Raw genomic sequence first — 21,371 nt, forward strand, 5'->3', positions numbered from 1 at the left:
TTAATACTATGAGTCCCACCTGGGACATGGGTTGTGTTCAAAATAATTACCTTGTATCTATCCCAGGGCTTAGCACAGCATCTGGTACATACCTTATAAAAGGGATGATTTTTTCTTCTCCTTAATTGTAAGTTAGGGTATAGACAGCATTGCATTTGGTGGCTGGGATACCTCCAAATATACAAAATGAGCTCCTTACCCTCAAATATAGTTTCCTTATGTGCTTTACTATACATCTAGCTCTGTACTATGCACTGGATCCGACATGGGGCTCAAAGTCTGAGAGAATGGGTGTTTAAATTCCATTTTACAAGTGAGGAAACAGACACTGAAAAGTTAAGTGACTTGTGCAAAGTCAAACAGCAGGCAAGGGTTGGACCTAGGAGTAGAACTTAAGGTCTTCAAAATGCTTACAGTTGAATTGACAAGGCAAGCAGACATAAACTGATGCAAAGTGAATATAATCAAGACGTTGGATAAAGGATGTTGTCTCAAGGGGCATTTCTGAGTTTGAGAAGGAAGACCTGGAATTAGATTCCCATAAGCAGAGTTGAAAATGGACCTACGAGGGCTAAATGAAACTGGCAAAAGCAATAAAATCCCCATGTGAGGCTGTCACTTGACACAAGATTCACCTCCAGATCCTAATGCACCAAGTCATAGGAGGACCACCACCATGAACTGATTTCAGATTCATGCAATATTTAGTTCATTCAATCATATTTATTGAGCGCTTACTGTGTGCACAGCATTGTACCAAGCACTTGGAAAGTACAATTCAGCAACAAAGAGTTGCTGTTTAACTGTTGCTGTTTTTAGTTCAGATTAAGGTGGGACAGTCAATACATCTGCACACATCATAAAAGTATTAAACAGATTTACCAAGCCAGTCTGCAAAATTGGAAGATAGGCAGTCTGCTTCCTTACTGCAAATGTCCAGGGCCCAGAAGAACCTTGTACTAGGAGGGGTGTGGAGGGAATGATTAGTTATTCTGGCATTTGAACACTAGCTTTTAGTGATGATGAAAGGAAGTTGGTTGCTGGCCTTTTGGACCTGAAATTCAGTCCCTGAGAAATTCTCAGTCTGCTTTGTGCCTGCTTCATAAGCTCAAATCACTCAGCTTGCTCTGAAAAATAAAATTCTAGGTCACATTTGTCTGCAAAATAATGTGATGGGAGGATTAATTAAGGGTTTTGATGGTAAAGGTTTAATGCAAAATATTGGCAAAAGCTATACAACCTTAGAGGGATTACATACAGATTTAAAAAAAAATTGCAAAAGCAGTTTCGCCTAGTGGAGAGAGCACAGGACTGGGAATCGAAAGGATCTGGGCTCTAATCCTGGTTCCTCCACTTGTCTGTTGTGTAACCTTGGGGAAGTCATATCATTTCTCTGTGCCTCAGTTACCTCATCAGTAAAATGAGGGTTAATATGGTGAGAACCTCCCCTCTCAGGATTGTACCTGGAGAGTTTCCAGTACTCTATCAGTCTCAGCTACAGGTGGGAGAGTCAAGCAGAGGCCTACCCATTCCATTCCTAGCTTGGCCAGTGGCTAGCGAGTGGAAAGCAATCTGCTACAAGTCTAAACTCAGCTGTACTGGGCAGTAGTGGTATGGGAGAGAGTCAAGGGTGGAGACTCAAATTTACTGTGCAGAAAAAGGCGATGGTAAACAATTTCCATATTTTTACCAAGAAAACTCTATGGATGCACTACTAGAATGATGGCAGATGGAGGTGGGGCATTTTGGGAGAGATGTGTCCATGGAGTTACTGTGGGTCAGAGGTGACTCCACAGCATAAAACAAGGATGTGAGAACCATGGACTCTCTCCAATCTGATTATTTTGTAACCACCCCAGCATTTAGTACAGTGTCTGACACATGGTGAACACTTAAATAGCACACACACAGTCCAAAATTCTTTCCCATGGATACTCCACAAAGTAGAAAGATGAGAAGTGTTTCAAGTAAAAAAAAAAAAATCATATTTTTCCCACCATTCTTTTTTTTCCTTCCTTTAGCCTGACTTGTCCACTCGCATGAAGGAGCTCAGGCCTGGGAGTCAGAAGATCTGGGTTGTAATCCCAGCTCCATCACTTGCCTACTGTGTGACCTTGGACAAGTCACTTCCCTTACTGCTTGGGTTTATCAAACATAAATAAACCCTTGACATTCCCCAACAATTATTTATCCCGTTGCTGATCTAAAGCAACAGAAGAGTAATATGCACCATAAATGACGCATGAAAAATGGTTTCAGAAGGACATGTGACTAGGTTCTTTGTAGAAATCTGCAGTACCAAGAGAATGTTTTCAGGAGACTTCTTGCCCCATTCCCTGTGTCCAGAGCTGCTTTGTCCTTCTCCAGGGTCCCTGTACATAAATAATAATAATAATGATAATGTCATTTGTTAAGCACTTACAATGTGCAAAGCACTGTTCTAAACACTGGGGGGGGGGGATACAAGGTGATCAGGTTGTCCCATGTAGGGCTCACAGTCTTCATCCCCACTTTACAGATGAAGGAAATGAGGCTCGGAGAACTGAAGTGACTTGCCCAAGGTCAAACAGCAGACATGTGGCAGAGCCACGATTAGAACCCATGACCTCTGAATCCCAAGCCAGGGCTCTTTCCACTGAGCCATGCTGCAAATTTTTACTGTGTCAGAGCACTGTATTAAGTGGTTGGGAGAACACAACAGTTAGTAGGCATGTTCCCTGCCCGCAAGGAGTTTATAGTTTGGATGGAGGAATAAACATTAAAATAAATTATAGATACATAAGTGCTCCTCTCTGTATCTATCTCTGTCTTTCTATGTATATACATACACCTAGTCACACCACAGGTAGGCTCCCTCTACCCAAATGTCTGAGTGAAATATGTCCTGTATCTCTTTTAAAAAGAGCTAAGATGCATATTTCCAGTTTTTGCTTTTCATTCTCTGTCCCTAGTTTGTGATTTCTAACACCACTAATCTCCATCAGTGCTTGAGCTTCATAATTTAGAAGTCACACCAGGGTGGAGAAAGAAGCAGATGATAAACTACATTAAGCATTATTAGGCTGCTCAGGCTTCATAGATTTTGTTTTTTAATTTTCCCTAGGCTTCTATGTGTGTTTGAACATAATAAGAGTTCTGATTAGTTGGTGCTTTGCTGCTCTCCACCTTGCCCAACTTATCAAATACCAGTGGGGTTTAAGTTGCAACTCGGTGACTTGCAGACATCTCGATTGTTTCATTGATGATGAATTTTACTCCTACACCTGAAGACAAGATGTTGGGCTACTCCACTTTCCAGCCCTGCTTCCTCCCACCCCACTGTTTCTCAAAATGCTTTTATTTTTCTCTCACTGTCTGCCTTTTCCCTCTGAATGCCCACTTGAGCAAAAAGCTTCTAGTATTCCTGAAGATTTTTGGATTTTTCGGGTTTTATTTAGACAGAATTGCGTGATGATGAGGATAATGATAATTATCATTATTGTAACTGTTAATATGGTATTTAAGTGCTTACTATATGTCAGAGATCATTCTAAGGGCTGGGGCAGATACAAGTTAATGAAGGGTGGGACCCAATCTCTGTCCCTCATGGGGCTCACACTTTAAGTAGAAGGGATAACAAATAATTAATCCCCATTTTGCTGATGAGGCAACTGAAGCACAGAGAAGTAAAGTGACTTGACCAACGTCACACAGCAGGTATGTGGCAGAGCTAAAATTAGAATCCAGGCCCTTTGACTCCCAGTACTGTCATCTTTCCAGTAGACCATGCTGTTTCTTATTAGCCTGTAACTTATTAGCTCAGTTCCCCTTTGTGAATAAAGTTCTTGCTTTTGTTGTTACACTTCCTGAATTTCAGTCACTCTTTTTTCCTGAGAAACAATACGAGAAATAAACTATGGGCTCATCCTATGAAGAAAGGTTACAGTATAATTTTGACTGGATTGCTGCTGTTTTGAGGGTAGATTGGACCTCCTGGTTTTATGTTTTTAAATCTTTTCTGCTTTGCTCATGACCTTAGAGTTTGCTATGATCTGTGTTTTGGGTCACCACTACCTCTTCCACTGGTTTAGCAAAAGGACTAGATCCACAAATGTTCTATGTGCCTAAAAAATTTGAATTTATTCCACCCATCTGCTTCTTCCTCCATCCTGGTTTTCCACCCAAACTCCCTCTTTGTTCTTCTCCCAAGGGAGAATCATTCAGTCATTTCTTGAACACCTAGTGGGTGAAAAGTGCTGTACCAAGCACTTGAGAGAGTACGGTAGAATTTCAAGCATGATCCCTGAACTTAGTACAGCACCTAGCAAGCAGCACGTAACAAGAACCATCAAAACAGAGCTGTTGCTGTGAAACAACGGCATGGAGCAATGATGCCACCACATTACAATGGGCACAGCATTATGTAATATCACATCTCAGAGAGGAATCAATTTTATAACTTTTTTTATGGCATTTGTTAAGCGCTTACTATGTGCAAAGCACTATTCTAAGTGCTGGGGGGTTACCAGGTGATCAGGTTGTCCCACCTAGGGCTCACAGTCTTAATCCCCATTTTACAGATGAGGCAGCTGAGGCCCAGAGAAGTGAAGCGACTTGCCTAAGGTCACACAGCAGACATGTGGGGGAGCCGTGATTAGAACCCATGACCTCTGACTCCTAAACCTGTGCCCTTTTTTTAAAAAAAAATGGCATTTATTACACACTTACTAATGTGCAAAGCACTATTCTAAGCACTGGGGAGGTTACAAGGTGAACAGGTTGTCCCACCAGGGGCTCACAGTCTTAATCTCCATTTTACAAATGAGGGAACTGAGGCACAGAGAAGTGACTTGCCTAAAAAGTCACACAGCTGACAAGTGGCGGAGCCAGGATTTGAACCCATGGCCTCTGACTCCAAAGCCCTTGCTCTTTCCCCTGAGCCAGGCTGCTTCTCTTTGAAGACACACACACACACACACACACACACACACACACACACACACACACACACACACACACACACACACACACACACACACACACACACACACACCCCCACCCCCCCATAGGTTACATTTTTCTTGGTTCTTCAGGTAAAAGACAAAGTTGCCAACCCCTGCCAATGTGTGCTAAGGGATCGAGATAGGTGTAACTCTCTGCACTATAATCCACAGTCCTTACAGGTATTTTCCATTCTTACTCAGTGTTGATGCTTCTGAACACGATTTCTTCCCACTTCATGGAAGAGGAAAATCGCCATTTATTTTCAAAATGAACCCTGTTTTGCGCATTTCAAGTGATTGCCAATTTAAGGTAGAACACTTCTTATTTCCTACTTTGCTTGTTTATTACACGAGTCAGCAAATTTCAGCTGAACTGCTTCGTGAAACAGGCAACTATTTCAGCAGGGCTCCATCCGTCACTGTTAAAAGAGTCAGGTTCCTCAAAAAGACAATAGTAGTAGTAGTAGAGAAGCAGCGTGGCCTAGTGGATCGTGCACAGACCTGGGTTTTAGCAGGACTTGGGTTCTAATCTCTACTCTGCCACTTGCCTGCTGTGTGATCGTGGGCAAGCTGCTTAACTTCCCTGTGCCTTAGTTACCTCATCTGTAAAATGGAGATTAAGACTGTGAGCCTCATGTGGGACAGGGACTGTGTTCAACCTGGTTTGCTTATATCTACCCAAATGCTTAGAACACTGCTTGACACAGACTGATCACTTAACAAGTACCATTATTGTTATTATTATTCTCTGCTAAGTGTTTATTCTGTGCAGAACACTCTAAGACTGGGAAAAACATATACGGGTGGGAATTACATAGTGGATAGCGCATGGGCCTGGGAATCATTAACTTCTGGTCATGGGTTCTAACCCCGTCACTGCCACTTGTCTGCTTTATGACCTTGGGCAAGTCACTTTACTTCTCTCTGCCTTAGTGACCTCATCTGTAAAAGGGGGATTGAGACAATGAGGCCTTCAATCAAACAATCGTATTTGAGCGCTTAATGTGTGCAGAGCACTGTACTAAGCACTTGGGAAGTACAAGTTGACAACATATAGAGACAGTCCCTACCCAACAGTGGGCTCACAGTCTAGAAGGGGGAGACAGAGAACAAAACGAAACATATTAACAAAATAAAATAGAATAGATATGTACAAGTAAAATAAATTGAGTAATAAATGCGTACAAACATATATGCAGGTGCTGTGGGGAAGGGAAGGAGGTAAGGCGGGGGCGGGTGGAGAGGGGGAGGAGGGGGCTCAGTCCAGGAAGGCCTCCTGGAGGAGGTGAGCTCTCAGTAGGGTCTTGAAGAGAGGAACAGAATTAGCTTGGTGGATGGGCAGAGGGAGGGCATTCCAGGCCAGGGGGAGGACGTGGGCCGGGGGTCGACGGCGGGACAGGCGAGAACGAGGTACGGTGAGGAGATTAGTGGCAAAGGAGCGGAGGGTGCGGGCTGGGCTGGAGAAGGAGAGAAGGGAGGTAGGTAGGAGGGGGCGAGGTGATGGAGATTCTTAAAGCCGAGGGTGAGGAGTTTCTGCCTGATGCGTAAGTTGATTGGTAGCCACTGGGGACTTTTGAGAAGGGGAGTAACATGCCCAGAGTGTTTCTGGACAAAGACGATCCGGGCAGCAGTGTGAAGTATAGATTGAAGTGGGGAGAGACAGGAGGATGGGAGATCAGAGAGGAGGCTGATGCAGTAATACAGTCGGGATAGGATGAGAGATTGAACGAACAGGGTAGCAGTTTGAATGTAGAGGAAAGGGTGGATCTTGGTGATGCTGTGGAGGTGAGACCGGCAGGTTTTGATGACGGATTGGATGTGAGGGGTGAACGAGAGAGCAGAGTCGAGGTTGCGGGCTTGTGAGAAGGGAAGGATGGTAGTGCCGTCAACAGTGATGGGAAAGTCAGGGAGAGGGCAGGGTTTGGGATGGAAGACAAGGAGTTCAGTCTTGGACATGTTTAGGTGGTGGGCAGACATCCAGATGGAGATGGCCTGAAGGCAGACAGAGATGCAAGCCTGGAGGGAGGGGGAGAGAGCAGGGGAAGAGATGAAGATTTGGGTGTCATCAGCATAGAGATGATAGTTGAAGCCATAGGAGTGAATGAGGTCACCAAGGGAGTGAGTGTAGATCGAGAACAGAAGGGGACCAAGAACTGAACCTTGAGAAACCCCCACAGTAAGGGGATGGGAGGGGGAGGAGGAGCCTGCAAAAGAGACTGAGAATGAACGACCGGAGAGATAAGAGAAGAACCAGGAGAGGACGGAGTCTGTGTAGCCAAGGTTGGATAGCGTGTTGAGAAGGTTCACAGTGTCCAAGGCAGCTGAGAGGTTGAGGAGGATTAGGATAGGGTATGAGCCGTTGGATTGGGCAAGCAGGAGGTCATTGGTGATCTTTGAGAGGGCAGTTTCTGTGGAATGTAGGGGACAGAAGCCAGACTGGAGGGGGTCGAGGAGAGAGTTGGTGTTGAGGAGTTCGAGGCAGCGTGTGTAGATGACTCATTCAAGGAGTTTGGAAAGGAATGGTAGGAGGGAGACGGGGCAATAACTAGAAGGTGAGGTGGGGTCAAGAGGGTTTTTTTTTTAGGATGGGAGAGACATGGGCATGTTTGAAGGCAGAGGGGAAGGAACCAGTGGAGAGTGAGTGGTCGAAGATGGAAGTTAAGGAGGAGAGAAGGGACGGAGCGAGAGATTTCATGAGATGAAAGGGAATGGGGTCAGAAGCACAGGTGGCTGGAGTAGCACTTGAGGAGGGAGAAGAGCTCCTCTGAGAATACTGCTGGGAAGGATGGGAGAGTAGCAGAGAGTATTGAGAGCCGGGGGGTTGGAGAAGGTGGGGGAGTGATGTTGGGAGGTCAGACCTGATGGATTTAATTTTATTAATGAAGTTAAACATGGGACATGTCCCTTCATGGGACAGGGACTGTGTCCAACCTGATTTGCTTGTATTGCCCCTCTCACCATTTAGTACAGTGCCTAGCATATGGTAAGTGCTCAAATACTACAGTTATTATTATAATCAAAGAGAAATCAGTGGAAAGGCTGAATCTCTCCTCCCATTCCCTTATCCTCTCTTAGGTGCTGGTTGATAAATGAAGACTTGAGGCAACACCAGAGATGGGCAGTTATTGTTATTCTGTTGGTAATAATATGTTGCTGTTGTCATCAATTAGAACAAAGCCCCATAATGCACTGCCAGAACGGGGCAAGATGGAGACAGTACCTGCCGTGGCATGGGACGTGTAACTTCTTTGGTCCCTTATCAGCCATCTCCCTGCTTCCATCAACTGATGGCCACTTCCTGGTGTCTTCAGACGAGCAAGCAGTTCCTTAGCCTGGGTATATAATAATAATAATAATAGTATTTAAGTGCTTACTATGTGCAAAGCACTGTTCTAAGTGCTGAGGGGGATACAAGGTGATCAGGTTGTCCTACATGGGCCTCACAGTCTTAATCTCCATTTTACAGATAAGGGAACTGAGGCACAGAGAAGTTAAGGGACTTGCCCAAAGTCACACAGCTGACAATTGGCAGAGTTGGGATTTGAACCCATGACCTCTGACTCCAAAGCCCGTGCTCTTTCCACTGAGCCACGCTGCTTCTCTATATCTTACCTTCCCTCTCATTCATTCACCACAGTTTGTTGAGTGCCTACTACAAACAGAACACTGTAATGAGCTCTGACTGTGGGCAGAACGCTGTTGTAGGTGTTTGTGAATATGCAATTAAAGCGAAAGGTGGTCTCCCTATGCTCAAGCTATTTGCAATCTAATGAGACAGACAGGCAGATGTAACTAGTAAACATGCAGTGGGAACATTAGGAAAATACATATACATTTTGGGATCAGATTTGATTCATTTTTGAGTATATCCTAATTAACTGCCAGAGGCAGAAGCACACAGAGGTGCTGGGTAAGTGATTAATATGAGCAAACGCTCTACAGGAACCAGACATTGCCAATGGCTTGGCTGCTGTTCCCATCCTCCTAAATCTGTTCATTTATATTCACAGAACTCCATGCCATCTCCCCACCCCACCGCACCCCCGGCCGCCACCCACCCAGCACAGATCAGGAGGTGGAATAAAAACTCTAATAAAAAAAAATGCACGAGCATCTAAATATCCACATTTAACACTAGCCATTTCCCCACTTTGTGTATCTGAGTTTCACAGGTGTGTACCATTAATGAGCAAATTGCCTTCAGAATAATGACACTCCAACAACACATCTAATATTTTAGTTTCCTCGGGGCCACTGGCAGAATTTCAGCTAAGTAAAACTGCAGGACCGCAACTCAGCATGACCGGAGACCAGAGATGGAGAGCCAGCTGCATAACTTAACATTAGACCTTCCCCTTCCTTTCCAGGGTCAGGGGTGCCTTAGAAAATGTTTCCTTGCTTAGAGAGAAGCAGTTTCTGTTGGGGTCATCCACAGTGCCTCATAAACAGACCCTGTTATTCTGATGTTTGTGTCTGAGTATGTCAGCATTCACAGCTGGACCAACTGGAAAACAGTGTGGCCTGGTGGAAAGAGTGCGGGCCTCAGTTCTGGGTGTTAATCCTGGCTCTGCCATTTGTCTACTGTGTAACCTTGGGCAAGTCATTTCACTTCTCTGTGCCTCAGTTACCTCATCTGTAAAATGGAGATTAAGACTCTGATCCACCTGTGAGACATGGCCTATGTCCCATTTAATTAGCTTGTATCTATTCCAGCACTTTGTGCAGTGCCTGAGGTGCTTAACACCTTTTTAAAAAAAAAAAAAAAAGGGAGCAAAGATCTGGGTTTGGATCCTAACTTTGCCGTTTTCCAGCTGTGATACCTAGATCAAGTCTTCTAAATTTCTCTGGGCCTCAGTTTCCTCACCTGTATAATGTAAATTAAATACCTGCTCTTCCTCCTCAGACTGTGAATCCCATGAGGAACAGAGACTGTGTCTGGCCAATTTATCTAGTATCTACCCCAGCTCTTAAGGCAGTGCTTGTCACATTAACAACAACTAGCATTTGTTAAGTGCTTACTGTGTGCCAAACACTGCACATAGTGCTGGGATACAGACAAGATAATCGGGTAGCACGCAGTCCCTGTCCCACATAGGGCTCACCATCTTAATCCCCATTTTATAGATGGGGGAACTGAGGCATAGAGAAGTTAAGTGACTTTCCCAAGGTCACACAGCGGACAAATGGCAGAGCTGGGATTAGAACTCACAACCTTCTGACTCCCAAGGTCATCCTCTATCCACAAGACAATGCTGCGTAGTAAGCACTTTATGAATACCACAGTTATTATTATTGCTTTGGACAGTCATGAGCATAGGGAAGTTCCTTTAATATGAAATTCCCAAATTCTGTTTCTGCATGGGACTGTTTCCACTGTACAGTTTGGTCAGAGCCTGCTGTTTCAGGGCAATCATTTTTGTAGAGAGATAGGGAAGGGAGAAATTGAGAGGATGATAGGAAATATCATGGCCACAAAGCACTGGAGGCAGAGAAAGACAGGAAGTGGAATTTGCCGTGATGGAGGAAGTGAATGGATCTTTCTAATAATAATGATGGTATTTGGTAAGTGTTTACTATGTGCCAAACACTGTTCTAAGCACTGGGGGGGGGGGGATACAAGGTAATCAAGGTTGTCCCACAGTCTTAATCCCCATTTTACAGATGAGGGAGATGAGGCACAGAGAAGTTAAGTGACATGCCCAAAGTCACACAGCTGACAAGTGGTAGAGGCAGGATTAGAATCCATGACCTCTGACTCCCAAGCCCGAGCGCTTTCCACTGAGCCATGCTGCTTCTCTAAGGAATAGGGTGATAGAAAAGGGTCTTTATTCCAATTTAGAGGTAACTGATCAATAGCTTGCGCTTTGGCGTGCTTTACCTCACAGGGTGAGGGTATATTGGAGCCTGTTGCTTTTTTTTTTTTGGCATTTGTTAAGCACTTACTATGTGCAAAGCACTGTTCTAAGCGCTGGGGAGGTTACAAGGTGATCAGGTTATCCCACGGGGGGCTCACAGTTTTCATCCCCATTTTACAGATGAGGTAACTGAGGCACAGAGAAGTGAAGTGACTTGCCCAAAGTCACACAGCTGACAGTTAGGGGAGCTGGGATTGCTTCCGAGGTCACAAAGAGATTCTTATCTATAATCATGAACTGAATCTTTTCCCCTCTATGTTAGAAAAGCAGCAGGGTCTAGTAAATAGAGCACAGTCTGGGAGTCAGAAGGACCCAAGTGCTAATCCCATCTTGGCACTTGTCTGCTGTAATAATAATAATAAGAAGAAGAAGAATGGTATTTAAGTGCTTACTATGTGCAAAGCACTGTTCTAAGTGCCCTTGGGCTAGTGGCTTGTGACCCTCAGTTAATTTACCTGTAAAATGGGGATTAAGCCTGAGCCCCTCATGGGATAGGGACTATGTCCAATCCAATCGTGTCCATTCCAGCTCTCAATACAGCTCCTTCTAGACTATGAGCCCTTTATTGGGTAGGGATTGTCTATCTGTTGCTGAATTGTACTTTCCTAGTGCTTAGTACTGTGCTCTGCACACAGCAAACACTTAATAAATGCAATCGAATGAAACATAGGAAGCACTTAAATACTTCAATTTTGATTATCATTTATAATTAGCCACCCAACAATACATACCACTGAACAGAAAGGGAATTCAGGAGAGAGCGTGAATGGCTTAGTGCAAATTTAGTGCAAACTACTCAAAGTCAACTCCAGTGCATTTCCTGCTAATGGAAGGATATTTATATTCCCTCAACCATTAGTAGGTGGAGAATGCTATCCCAAAGTCAAGAAGGCCAGAAAAGGCACACTATTGTATTTCCACATGCAAAATATGCAAGAATGTTAGTGATTGTCTCCCATCTATTTGAAAAGAGGAGGGGGAGAAGATAAATTTGTTGCCTTTAAGTATCCTTCCGGATTCTTGTTAGAGCCACCCTAACTCCTTTTACAAATGAGAAGGTGGGCTTTTGCTTATTTTTGTTTTAGATCTTGTTCTCCCTCTTTCTGGATTCTCTCTGTACCATCTTGCTTTTATCCCATACAGGTGCTTTAATCTTGACGCATGGTCATGTCTTTTGAAACATCACTTCCAACCATACACCTGCTCCTAACCCTCACACCTGCTCTGTATCTTCCATTTGGCATTGAGATTTTTCCTCTTCTGCCGCTTTGGCTACTTTCTCATTCTAGGGGCTGTTCATCTCTCCTCGGCTTTGCCCAACCCTCCCAGTCCACTATCTCAAACGTTAGGCTCTTGTCAAGAACAGATAAGAAAACAAACAGTTTAAAAAGAAAACACAAATCTCTCCTAGTAGTTCAACAAAAGCTTCACCTTGGTTGATTTGAAAGCAAGGAGGGTGGAGAAGATGTCTTTATATTTGTGAAAGCTTTCAGGAAAGGGATAAATAGGAGTAGTAATAATAGCAGCATTTACTGAATTGCTACTTGGGGTGCTGCACTGGATTAGGCATTTGCAGAGTATAGACTAGCAACATGACCTGTTCCTGTCACAAACCCCTTGTCCATACCAACCAGGACCTTTCTGGACCTGGGGGAGCCTCAGAGACACATACTTGAAGTCAAACCACACCTCTGATCACCAAATTTAGTATGAAAAGTTTTTTACTTAGCTTTACCAGCATGCAAGGGAATAACACATACACACACTTACTCCACTAAGGATCCAATACCAGTCGGTAGCCAAAGAAGTGCACTGCTTCTTCTTACTGCTGCTTCAGGGTGTTGCTTCTCCTCACACTTCTGCTCTGCATTTGCCAGTGAGATTCAAAGCAACCGCCTTTTATCTGCCTTAGGCATCACAGCTGGGGCACTACGTTGCAGTCATTGATTGGTCCAGGCCCGGGGGAGAAAAGGGAGAGAAAGCCACTCCACCCTCCATGCTCCCCCGGACAACAGGCCCACAATCACCTGCCTCAAATAGGTTCACAGGATCACAAACAGTCACTAAGCGCTCAGTACAGTGCTCAGCACCCAGTAAGCACTCAATAAATATGACTGAATGAATAAAAAGTCAGCTTGGTGTGGGCTCACCACAGTTCCCAAAGAAGCAACATGGGCTAGTGGAAAGAGGACAGGCTTGGGAGTCAGAAAGACCTGTGTTCTAATCCCACCTCTGTCACTTGTTAGTTGTGTGACCTTGAGCAAGTCACTTCACTTCTTGGTGTCCTGGTTCCCTCATCTGTAAAATGGGGATTAAGACTGGGAGCCCCATGTGAAACAGGGACTGTAGCCAGTCGATCTGCTTGTAGTCACCCCAGAGCTTAGTACAGTGCCTGGCACATAGTAAGTGCTTAGCATATACCACAATTATTATTATTCAAAGAGTTCAGCACCTAGCAGGAGACAACATAAAAACATTTACAGCTAGTGGGATCAAAATTATTAAATTGAGCAAATGTATGTGTATACGTGATAACCTTCAAAAATCATCTTCTTCTAGGCAAGAAGAATTTATCAGAAAATCCAGGTCTTTTGTTTCTTATGGTTATTCTCCTAGATTTAGAGACGAATAGACAAATGCAGTTGAATTATTATTTCATGTAATGAATCAAGTCTTGCTAAAATGAAGTGTTCATTAGCTTGGATCACTATACAGACAAAGGGACTAAACAGACACATGACTGAAAGATGTAACTGACAGTGGGATAATTTTATCCACAATCAATAAAACGTCCACTCAATTTGTGTTCAGAATGTTTAGGAGGTATTTACTTGGTCTGCCAGTTCCTCTATGATATGAGGTTGGCTGAGATGACCAGCATGATATTGGCTTTTTTAGGAGTTGATGGGATTTTTTTTTTAGTGGAAAATATAATTGCTTTGCTAAAGGGGTGGAATCAATATGCTGGGTGCTTGTCTGCGGACTGCATAATATTCTTAGTGTGTCGACTGTCTGAGTCAGGAAGGACATTTGGAAAGGAAGTGTTCAGTTGGCCAAATTTCCAGAGGACATCCTGTAACCAGAAAGAGACAGAAAGTAGCTTGACATAATGCCTAATGCCTGCATTTCCACACAGATTGGGAACCCCTGTCTGTTCTTAAAAGACCAAACCTTAGTGTTCTAGGCTAGGGCTGGGGCTGTAACACTTTGACAGTGAATTTCACATGTTCAACAGTATCTGTGAGGGATAGAAGGGAGGCAGAGGATAGAGTAGACTTCTTTTGTATTTGTGGAACAAGGGAGACAAAAGGAGACAAGTGGTCCCAAGAAGCAGTGATAACCCACCCTCCCTACCCACCTGCCAACCTCCATTCAGGACATATCATCATCATCATCAATTGTATTTATTGAGCGCTTACTGTGTGCAGAGCACTGTACTAAGCACTTGGGAAGTACAAATTGGCAACATATAGAGACAGTCCCTACCCAACAGTGGGCTCACAGTCTAAAAGGGGGAGACAAAACCAAACATACTAACAAAATAAAATAAATAGAATAGATATGTACAAGTAAAATAAATAAATAGAGTAATAAATATGTACAAACATATATACAGGTGCTGTGGGGAAGGGAAGGAGGTAAGATGGGGGATGGAGAGGGGGACGAGGGGGAGAGGAAAGAAGGGGCTCAGTCTGGGAAGGCCTCCTGGAGTAGGTGAGCTCTCAGTAGAGCCTTGAAGGGAGAAAGAGAGCTAGCTTGGCGGATGGGCAGAGGGAGGGCATTCCAGGCCCAGGGGATGACGTGGGCCGGGGGTCGATGGCGGGACAGGCGAGAACGAGGTAGGGTGAGGAGATTAGAGGCAGAGGAGTGGAGGGTGCGGGCTGGGCTGTAGAAGGAGAGAAGGGAGGTGAGGTAGGAGGGGGCGAGGTGATGAACAGCCTTGAAGCCCAGGGTGAGGAGTTTCTGCCTGATGTGCAGATTGGTAGCCACTGGACATATATTTAGCTTGCCTGTGTTTTCAACCAAGAGTAAATGGTATTGAAAAGAATGATGTGTAACCAAACATTCCCTTCTTCAATTCATTCACCAAAAAAGAAAAATGGATCCTGACTGAATTCCTGTCATGTTTCTGTTTTCAAACCTGCCCCTTGGTAAACCATTTTTCACAAAAATCTCTGGTCCAAGAAGTAACACCTCACCCTATTGCTTCCTGCCAGGCTGGTCAGTGTGCTGAAGTGTTAGCCCTGCAGGGGTGTTTGCAGCAGTGCTTCACAGCATCTCTAAATTGTTTGTTTTTGCAGCTCCTAATGACCCCACCTGGTGTGAGATCAGTGATTTGCTTATAGGAAATGAAGAAAAGGGGTAATTTCTCCTCATAACCTCTTTTTTCTTCTCCCCCATGTCCCCAAACAGATGTAGCTGGGAACAGAGAGGAATCCTCCTTCTCTCAGCATGCTTGCATTACATCATGAGCTCCTTTGAGACAAGAATACAAGATTCAAACCTGCCAATTTTCCTCCTTGTTAGCAGTTCTGGTCAGTCAATGAATGGTATCACTCAAGGGGAGGAGAAGATTGAAGTGACTGGGGATTATTGATATACTTCAGCTGTCTGTGCTCTTTACATCTGCCCCATTCCAGCAATAGCTGAACATTATGAGTCATTTGTAAATTCAACAAATAAATGGAGACCATAGTTTTGGTGGCTGGATTAGGATAGGGGAGTAGAATATCTGAAAAGGGTAACTGGATCTAAGAGATCACAAAAGAATACAGGATTGATTTTTTTCACTTTTTTTACAGTGTTTGGTATTATGACATCCCAGACCCTCAACACTCATCTACATATCCGCAATTTATTTATTTCCTTATTTTTATTCAGGTCTGTCTCCCCCTTTAGACTGTAAGCTCACTGTGGGCAGAGAATGTGCTTGCTTATTGTTATATTGTACTCTCTCTAGAACTAAGTAAGGTGTTTTGCACACAGTAAATACTCAGTAAATATGATTGAATGAATGAATGGATATTTGTTAAACATTTACCGTGTGTCAAGCACACTTGTAAGTATTGGGATAGATAGAAGTTAATCAGATGAGATACAGTCCCTGTCCCACAAGGGGCTCACTTCGAAGTAGAAGTGTAAGGATATTGAGGCTCAGAGAAGTTAAGTGACTTGCTTTAGGTCACACAGCAGGCAAAGTGGTGGGACATCAGAGCCTATGTCCTCTGACCCCAGACCCATACTCTTTCCACTAGGCCATGCCACTTGTTTAATGCTTTGGCTCTTCTTACAAGTCCATGCTCATATCAAGGATTTCACAGCATTCATCTGCTGAAAGAAGATTTTGCCAGTGCTTCGTGCTGAAATTTTGATCAAATTCAATTTGCAATTCATTTCCAAAAAGGACCGGGACCACAATCTTGTTTCACCTACGAAATATTCTACAGAGGCCTCACCCATATTTCCTAAAGCCTGACCTTCCCTTATCCCCTTTACTATCCCTCCATCTTCTACTGCTTTCCATATCACTAGAAAGAAAGTCCAAGCTGGTCCTGACAGTAAGCACACTTGAAAGTTTCCCCAGCAACACGAAATCCTGTACAACCCAAACCAAAGCAAAAGTAAAGAGGAGGTAGAGTTTACTAAATGATTTTATCTGACTGGTCTTGATTGTTCCGGGAACACTTACGCCAGTGCTTAGTTTCATAGTTGGTCTAATTCAATGGTACCAAATCCACCCCAGATTTTTAAACTAGAGATTCACATGCTGGCTAGTCCCTGCAGGGCAAAAAATTTCCATAGGACATTAAAAGACTACTTAGGCCAGAAAAGAAAAAAACAACAACAGTGCAACAGATGTGATAGTGTCTTTCAAATTATAAGTGGAAAGAAAATGCTTAAATTTCTGATAGTTTAATCTCAGTTTGAAAATAGTTGGATTTCATTATACAAAATGTGCACTGCTATTTATGCTAACTTGGCTTTTTTTTTTCTTGCAGTAATCTGTATTGCTATGTCCAGCCCATTTTCTTCTGGTTTCTTCTACCTGGACTAAGAAATTAGGCCTTCCGAATATTGAAAACTACAAAGGAATACAAATGCTAAGCATAATTCTGTTTTACCTAGTGGCTGGATATATTAAACTGAGGCAGTATAAATGAGTGGAGGTATTTACAGTAAAATAGGTTTGTTCCAATTTATGGACTTCTTTACAATCACACTCTTTTCTCCCACTGCACCATAATGTAGGACATAAACAGACAAAAACAAAGTGTGGAAAATAAATCTTGGTTTCATTTGTGTCAAAACTGCAATAAAATGAAAAAATATATTCAGCTATGATGTTGCTTGGATTTTATTTATAAAGGATGCAGTCCTGAATCTTTGTTCATTAGCTTTGTCCTGGTTGCTAAGCTACAGATTTATAACTTTTGTCTATCACTATATTGATGGCTTTTACGGAGGCAGTAGAAGCAAGGGAGCTGAGAAATTACTGAGGATACCCCTAGATGTAGTCTGCAATTTTGTATTGTTCCAGGTTTCCAGAGTCCACTGTTTTGGTATCTTAATGCTAATCACACATTTCCTCTAATTTATGGTTCTGGTTCCTTTAAAAAGTTCATGCATTCATTCAGTAGTCATATTTATTCATTCATTTAATGGCATTTATTGAGCGCTTACTGTGTGCAGAGCACTGTACTAAGCACTTGGAAAGCACAATTCGGCAACTTAGACAATCCCTACCCAACAACGGGCTCACAGTCTAGAAGTGGGGAGACAGACAACAAAACAAAACAAGTAGACAGGCATGAATAGCTCTGCACACAGTAAGCACTCAATAAATACGATTGAATGAATTAATGAATGAATAGCATCAATAAAAATAAATAGAATTATAGATATACACACATCATTAATAAAATAAATAGAATTATAAATTCATACATATATACACAAGTGCTGTGGGGCAGGGAGGGGGTAGAGCAGAGGGAGGGAGTAGGGGTGATGGGAAGGCCTCCTGGAGAAGTTGAGCTTTCAGTAGGTTGGTTCACCAAAGCTGATTCATGACCTTTATCCACAATGGGGGAGATCTTCCCACAAGTTGGGACTATATGAGAAGCAGCGTGGCTCAGTGGAAAGAGCCCAGGCTTGGGAGTCAGAGGTCATGGGTCCTGGCACCACCACCTGTCAGCTATGTGACTTTGGGCAAGTCACCTAACTTCTCGGTGCTTCTGTTTCCTCATCTGTAAAATGGGGATTAAGATTGTGAGCCCCACGTGGGACAACCTTGATTACCTTTTAAACTCCCCAGTGCTTAGAACAGTGCTTGGCACATAGTAAGTGCTTAACAAATACCAACATTATTATTATTATTATTATAATGCATTTGTTTTGGATGTACTTAGGAAAATAATTTAATAGTCTGGATTGATTTGATTTATTCCTTTGCCCTAACCCCTTCTCCGCCCCACAGCACTTGTGTATATTTGTACATATTTATTACTCTATTCATTTTATTTATGATGTGTATATAGCTATAATTCTATTTATTCTGGTGGTATTGACACCTGTCTACTTATTTTGTTTTGTTGTCTGTCTCCCCCTTTTAAACTGTGAGCCCGTTGTTGGGTAGGGACCATCTCCAAATGTTAATTAATTAATTAATTATGGTATTTGTTAAGTGTTTACTATGTGCAAAGCACTGTTCTAAATGCTGGGGAGGTTACAAGGTGATCAGGTTGTCCCACGGGAGGCCCACAGTCTTAATCTCCATTTTACAGATGAGGTAACTGAGGCACAGAGAAGTTAAGTGACTTACCCAAAGTCACACAGCTGACAGTTGGTGGAGCCGGGATTTGAACTCATGACCTCTGACTCCAAAGCCTGTGCTCTTTCCACTGAGTCACGCTGCCGATTTGTATTTCCCAAGTGCTTAGTACAGTGCTCTGCACACAGTAAGTGCTCAATAAATACGATTGAATGAATGAGTGAATTTAACCCCCCTTGATGGAGGAGGTCACTGTGTATGACTACAGTCAACTGTACAGTTGAGGGAACTGTGTCCCAGAAAATTTAAGTGACTTGCCACCCCTTTTCCCTCCCCTCCTCTTTCTCCCCTCCCCATCACCCCCCTCCCTCCCTCTGCCCTATCCCCTTCCCCTCCCCACAGCACTTGTATATATTTCTAAATATTTATTACTCTATTTTATTTGTACATATTTACTATATTCTTTTTATTATTATTATTAATAATAATAATAATGGTATTTGTTAAAGACTTACTATGTGCCATGCACTGTTCTAAGCACTGGGGTAGATACAAGGTAATCAGGTTGTCCCACGTGGGGATCACAGTCTTAATCCCCACTTTACGGATGAGGTAACTGAGGCCCAGAGACATTAAGTGACTTGCCCAAGGTCACACAGCTGACAAGTGGTGAAGCTGAGATTAGAACCCATGACCTAAGCCACGCTGCTTCTGTGTATATAGCTATAGTTCTATTTATTCTGATAGTATTGACACCTGTCTACTAGTTTTGTTTTCTGTCATCCCCTTCTAGACTGCGAGCCCATTGTTGGGTAGGGACTGTCTCTATATGTTGCTGATTTGTACTTTCCAAGCACTTAGTACAGTGCTCTGTACACAGTAAGTGCTCAATAAATGCAGCGTGGCTCAGTGGAAAGAGCCCGGGCTTTGGAGTCAGAGGTCATGAGTTCAAATCCCGGGTCCACCAATTGTCAGCTGCGTGACTTTGGGCAAGTCACTTCACTTCTCTGGGCCTCAGTTACCTCATCTGTAAAATGGGGAGTAATACTGTGAGCCCCCCGTGGGACAACCTGATCACCTTGTAACCTCCCCAGTGCTGAGAACAGTGCTTGGCACATAATAAGTGCTTAATAAATGCCATTATTATTATTAATAATAATAATAAATGCAATTGAATGAATGAATGAATGAGGACTCACAGCAGACAAGTGGTGAAATCGGTATTAGAATCCATGACCTTCTGACTCCCAGGACTGTGCTGTAGCCATTAGGCCATGCTGCTTCTCAAGGATCTTGTAATCTAGTGGGCAACAGTTAATCCTCCCATTGGGAAATAAAAATTCAATTTTTATGATGATTCCCCTTGATATTGAATAACTCCCTTTGGTCAGGTAGAATCAGGTGTTAGGATTTGTTGGGCACTTACACTGGGTCACTGTACTAAGCATTTTTGAGAGTAGCACAGAGTTAACAGCCGCGATCCCTTCCCTCAAGGAGTTTACAAAGAGAGCAAAGCCAAACGAGACATTTTAGAGTTTTTGAAAGGTTTCTTTTACTCTAGTTTAATGCTTTCTATGTGGGGTGTCATGAGACCTCCCCATACGGTTGCAATAATTTGTGCAACATCACCCATATGGCCCCAGTTCCAAGATAATCTTTCATGTGGTCCTGTTAATCCTGCTGCTGTGTGAGCAGCCCCTTCCCCACAGTTTGCTGAGGTTGCTCTTGGATCTGTGACATTTGGTATTTCCCCACCCTCAACACCAAAGCACTTATGTATATATCTATAAGTTAAATACTACAAATTATAGCTTTATATCAGTGTCTGTCTCACCCTCTAGACTGCTGGCTCACTGTGGGAGGGGATCGTGTATACCCCAATTCTTTTGTATTGTACCCTCCGAAGTGCTTAGTGCAGTGCTCTGCACGCAGTAAGTTCTCAATAAATACCATTGACTGATTGATTGATTGGGAAACTCTGCCCATAGGTAGAGTGTGAAGTTCATTTCAGTATGTGGAAAAGTGTTCTACTGAGCGACAAAGGCCAGAAGCTCTGCCCTCTCCCATCCAAACCCATTCAAACTACTACAGCCCATTGTCACCAAAGCACTGGATTTTATCCTGCAAGCTCACTCTTTCTTCCCAGCCTTTTCATAGACCTATTTGACCTTTTGGGAATTGATTTTGCTTGAAGTTTCTAAAATTAAAAATTAAGAGACAATTCACAGCAACTTGGACTTTATCCCTGGATCTGTTTCATTCTTGAATTGTATTGATTGGTGTGGGCTGTAACTCTATGAGGCCAGGATTGATCAATTCTAAGATCCACTAGATTGGAAATTCTTCAAAGACAGGGATCATGTCCACACAATCTATTGTAATAATAATAGTAATAATAATAATAATAATTGTGGCATTTATTAAGTGCTTACTATGTGCCAGGCACTGTACTAAACATTGGGGTGGACACAAGCTAATTGGGTTGGACACAGTCCCTGTCTCACATAGAGCTCATAATCTTAATCCCCATTTTACAGATGACGTCACTGAGGCACAGAGAAGTGAAGTGACTTACCCGAAGTCATACAATGGATTAGCGGCAAAGATGGGATTTGAACGCACGTCTTTCTGAACCCCAGGCCTGTTCTCTATCCACTAGGCCATGCTGCTTTGCTATTGTACTCTTCCACGCACTTAGTAGAATGC

At 43.2% G+C, this 21,371-nt stretch overlaps 1 long non-coding RNA gene and 1 other non-coding gene across 2 annotated transcripts in view; one reads left to right on the forward strand and one right to left on the reverse strand.

The window, feature by feature from the left end:
• The first annotated feature begins 1,445 nt into the window (after nt 1–1,445).
• Nucleotides 1,446–1,583, forward strand: LOC119933946. Its single transcript, XR_005452813.1, has one exon. It is a non-coding gene; the product is annotated as a small nucleolar RNA SNORA7 (small nucleolar RNA).
• A 707-nt stretch (nt 1,584–2,290) lies between these two features.
• Nucleotides 2,291–21,371, reverse strand: part of LOC119933621 — a 44,541-nt gene continuing 25,460 nt past the window's right edge. The window contains exons 2-3 of the long non-coding RNA XR_005452580.1: nt 8,203–8,314; nt 2,291–2,372 (exon numbers count right to left, since the gene is read on the reverse strand). This is a non-coding gene — a long non-coding RNA (uncharacterized LOC119933621). The remainder of the gene's footprint in view (nt 2,373–8,202; nt 8,315–21,371) is intronic.

Source organism: Tachyglossus aculeatus, chromosome 10 (genome assembly GCF_015852505.1).
Source record: "Tachyglossus aculeatus isolate mTacAcu1 chromosome 10, mTacAcu1.pri, whole genome shotgun sequence".
Classification (NCBI taxonomy): Eukaryota; Metazoa; Chordata; class Mammalia; order Monotremata; family Tachyglossidae; genus Tachyglossus; species Tachyglossus aculeatus.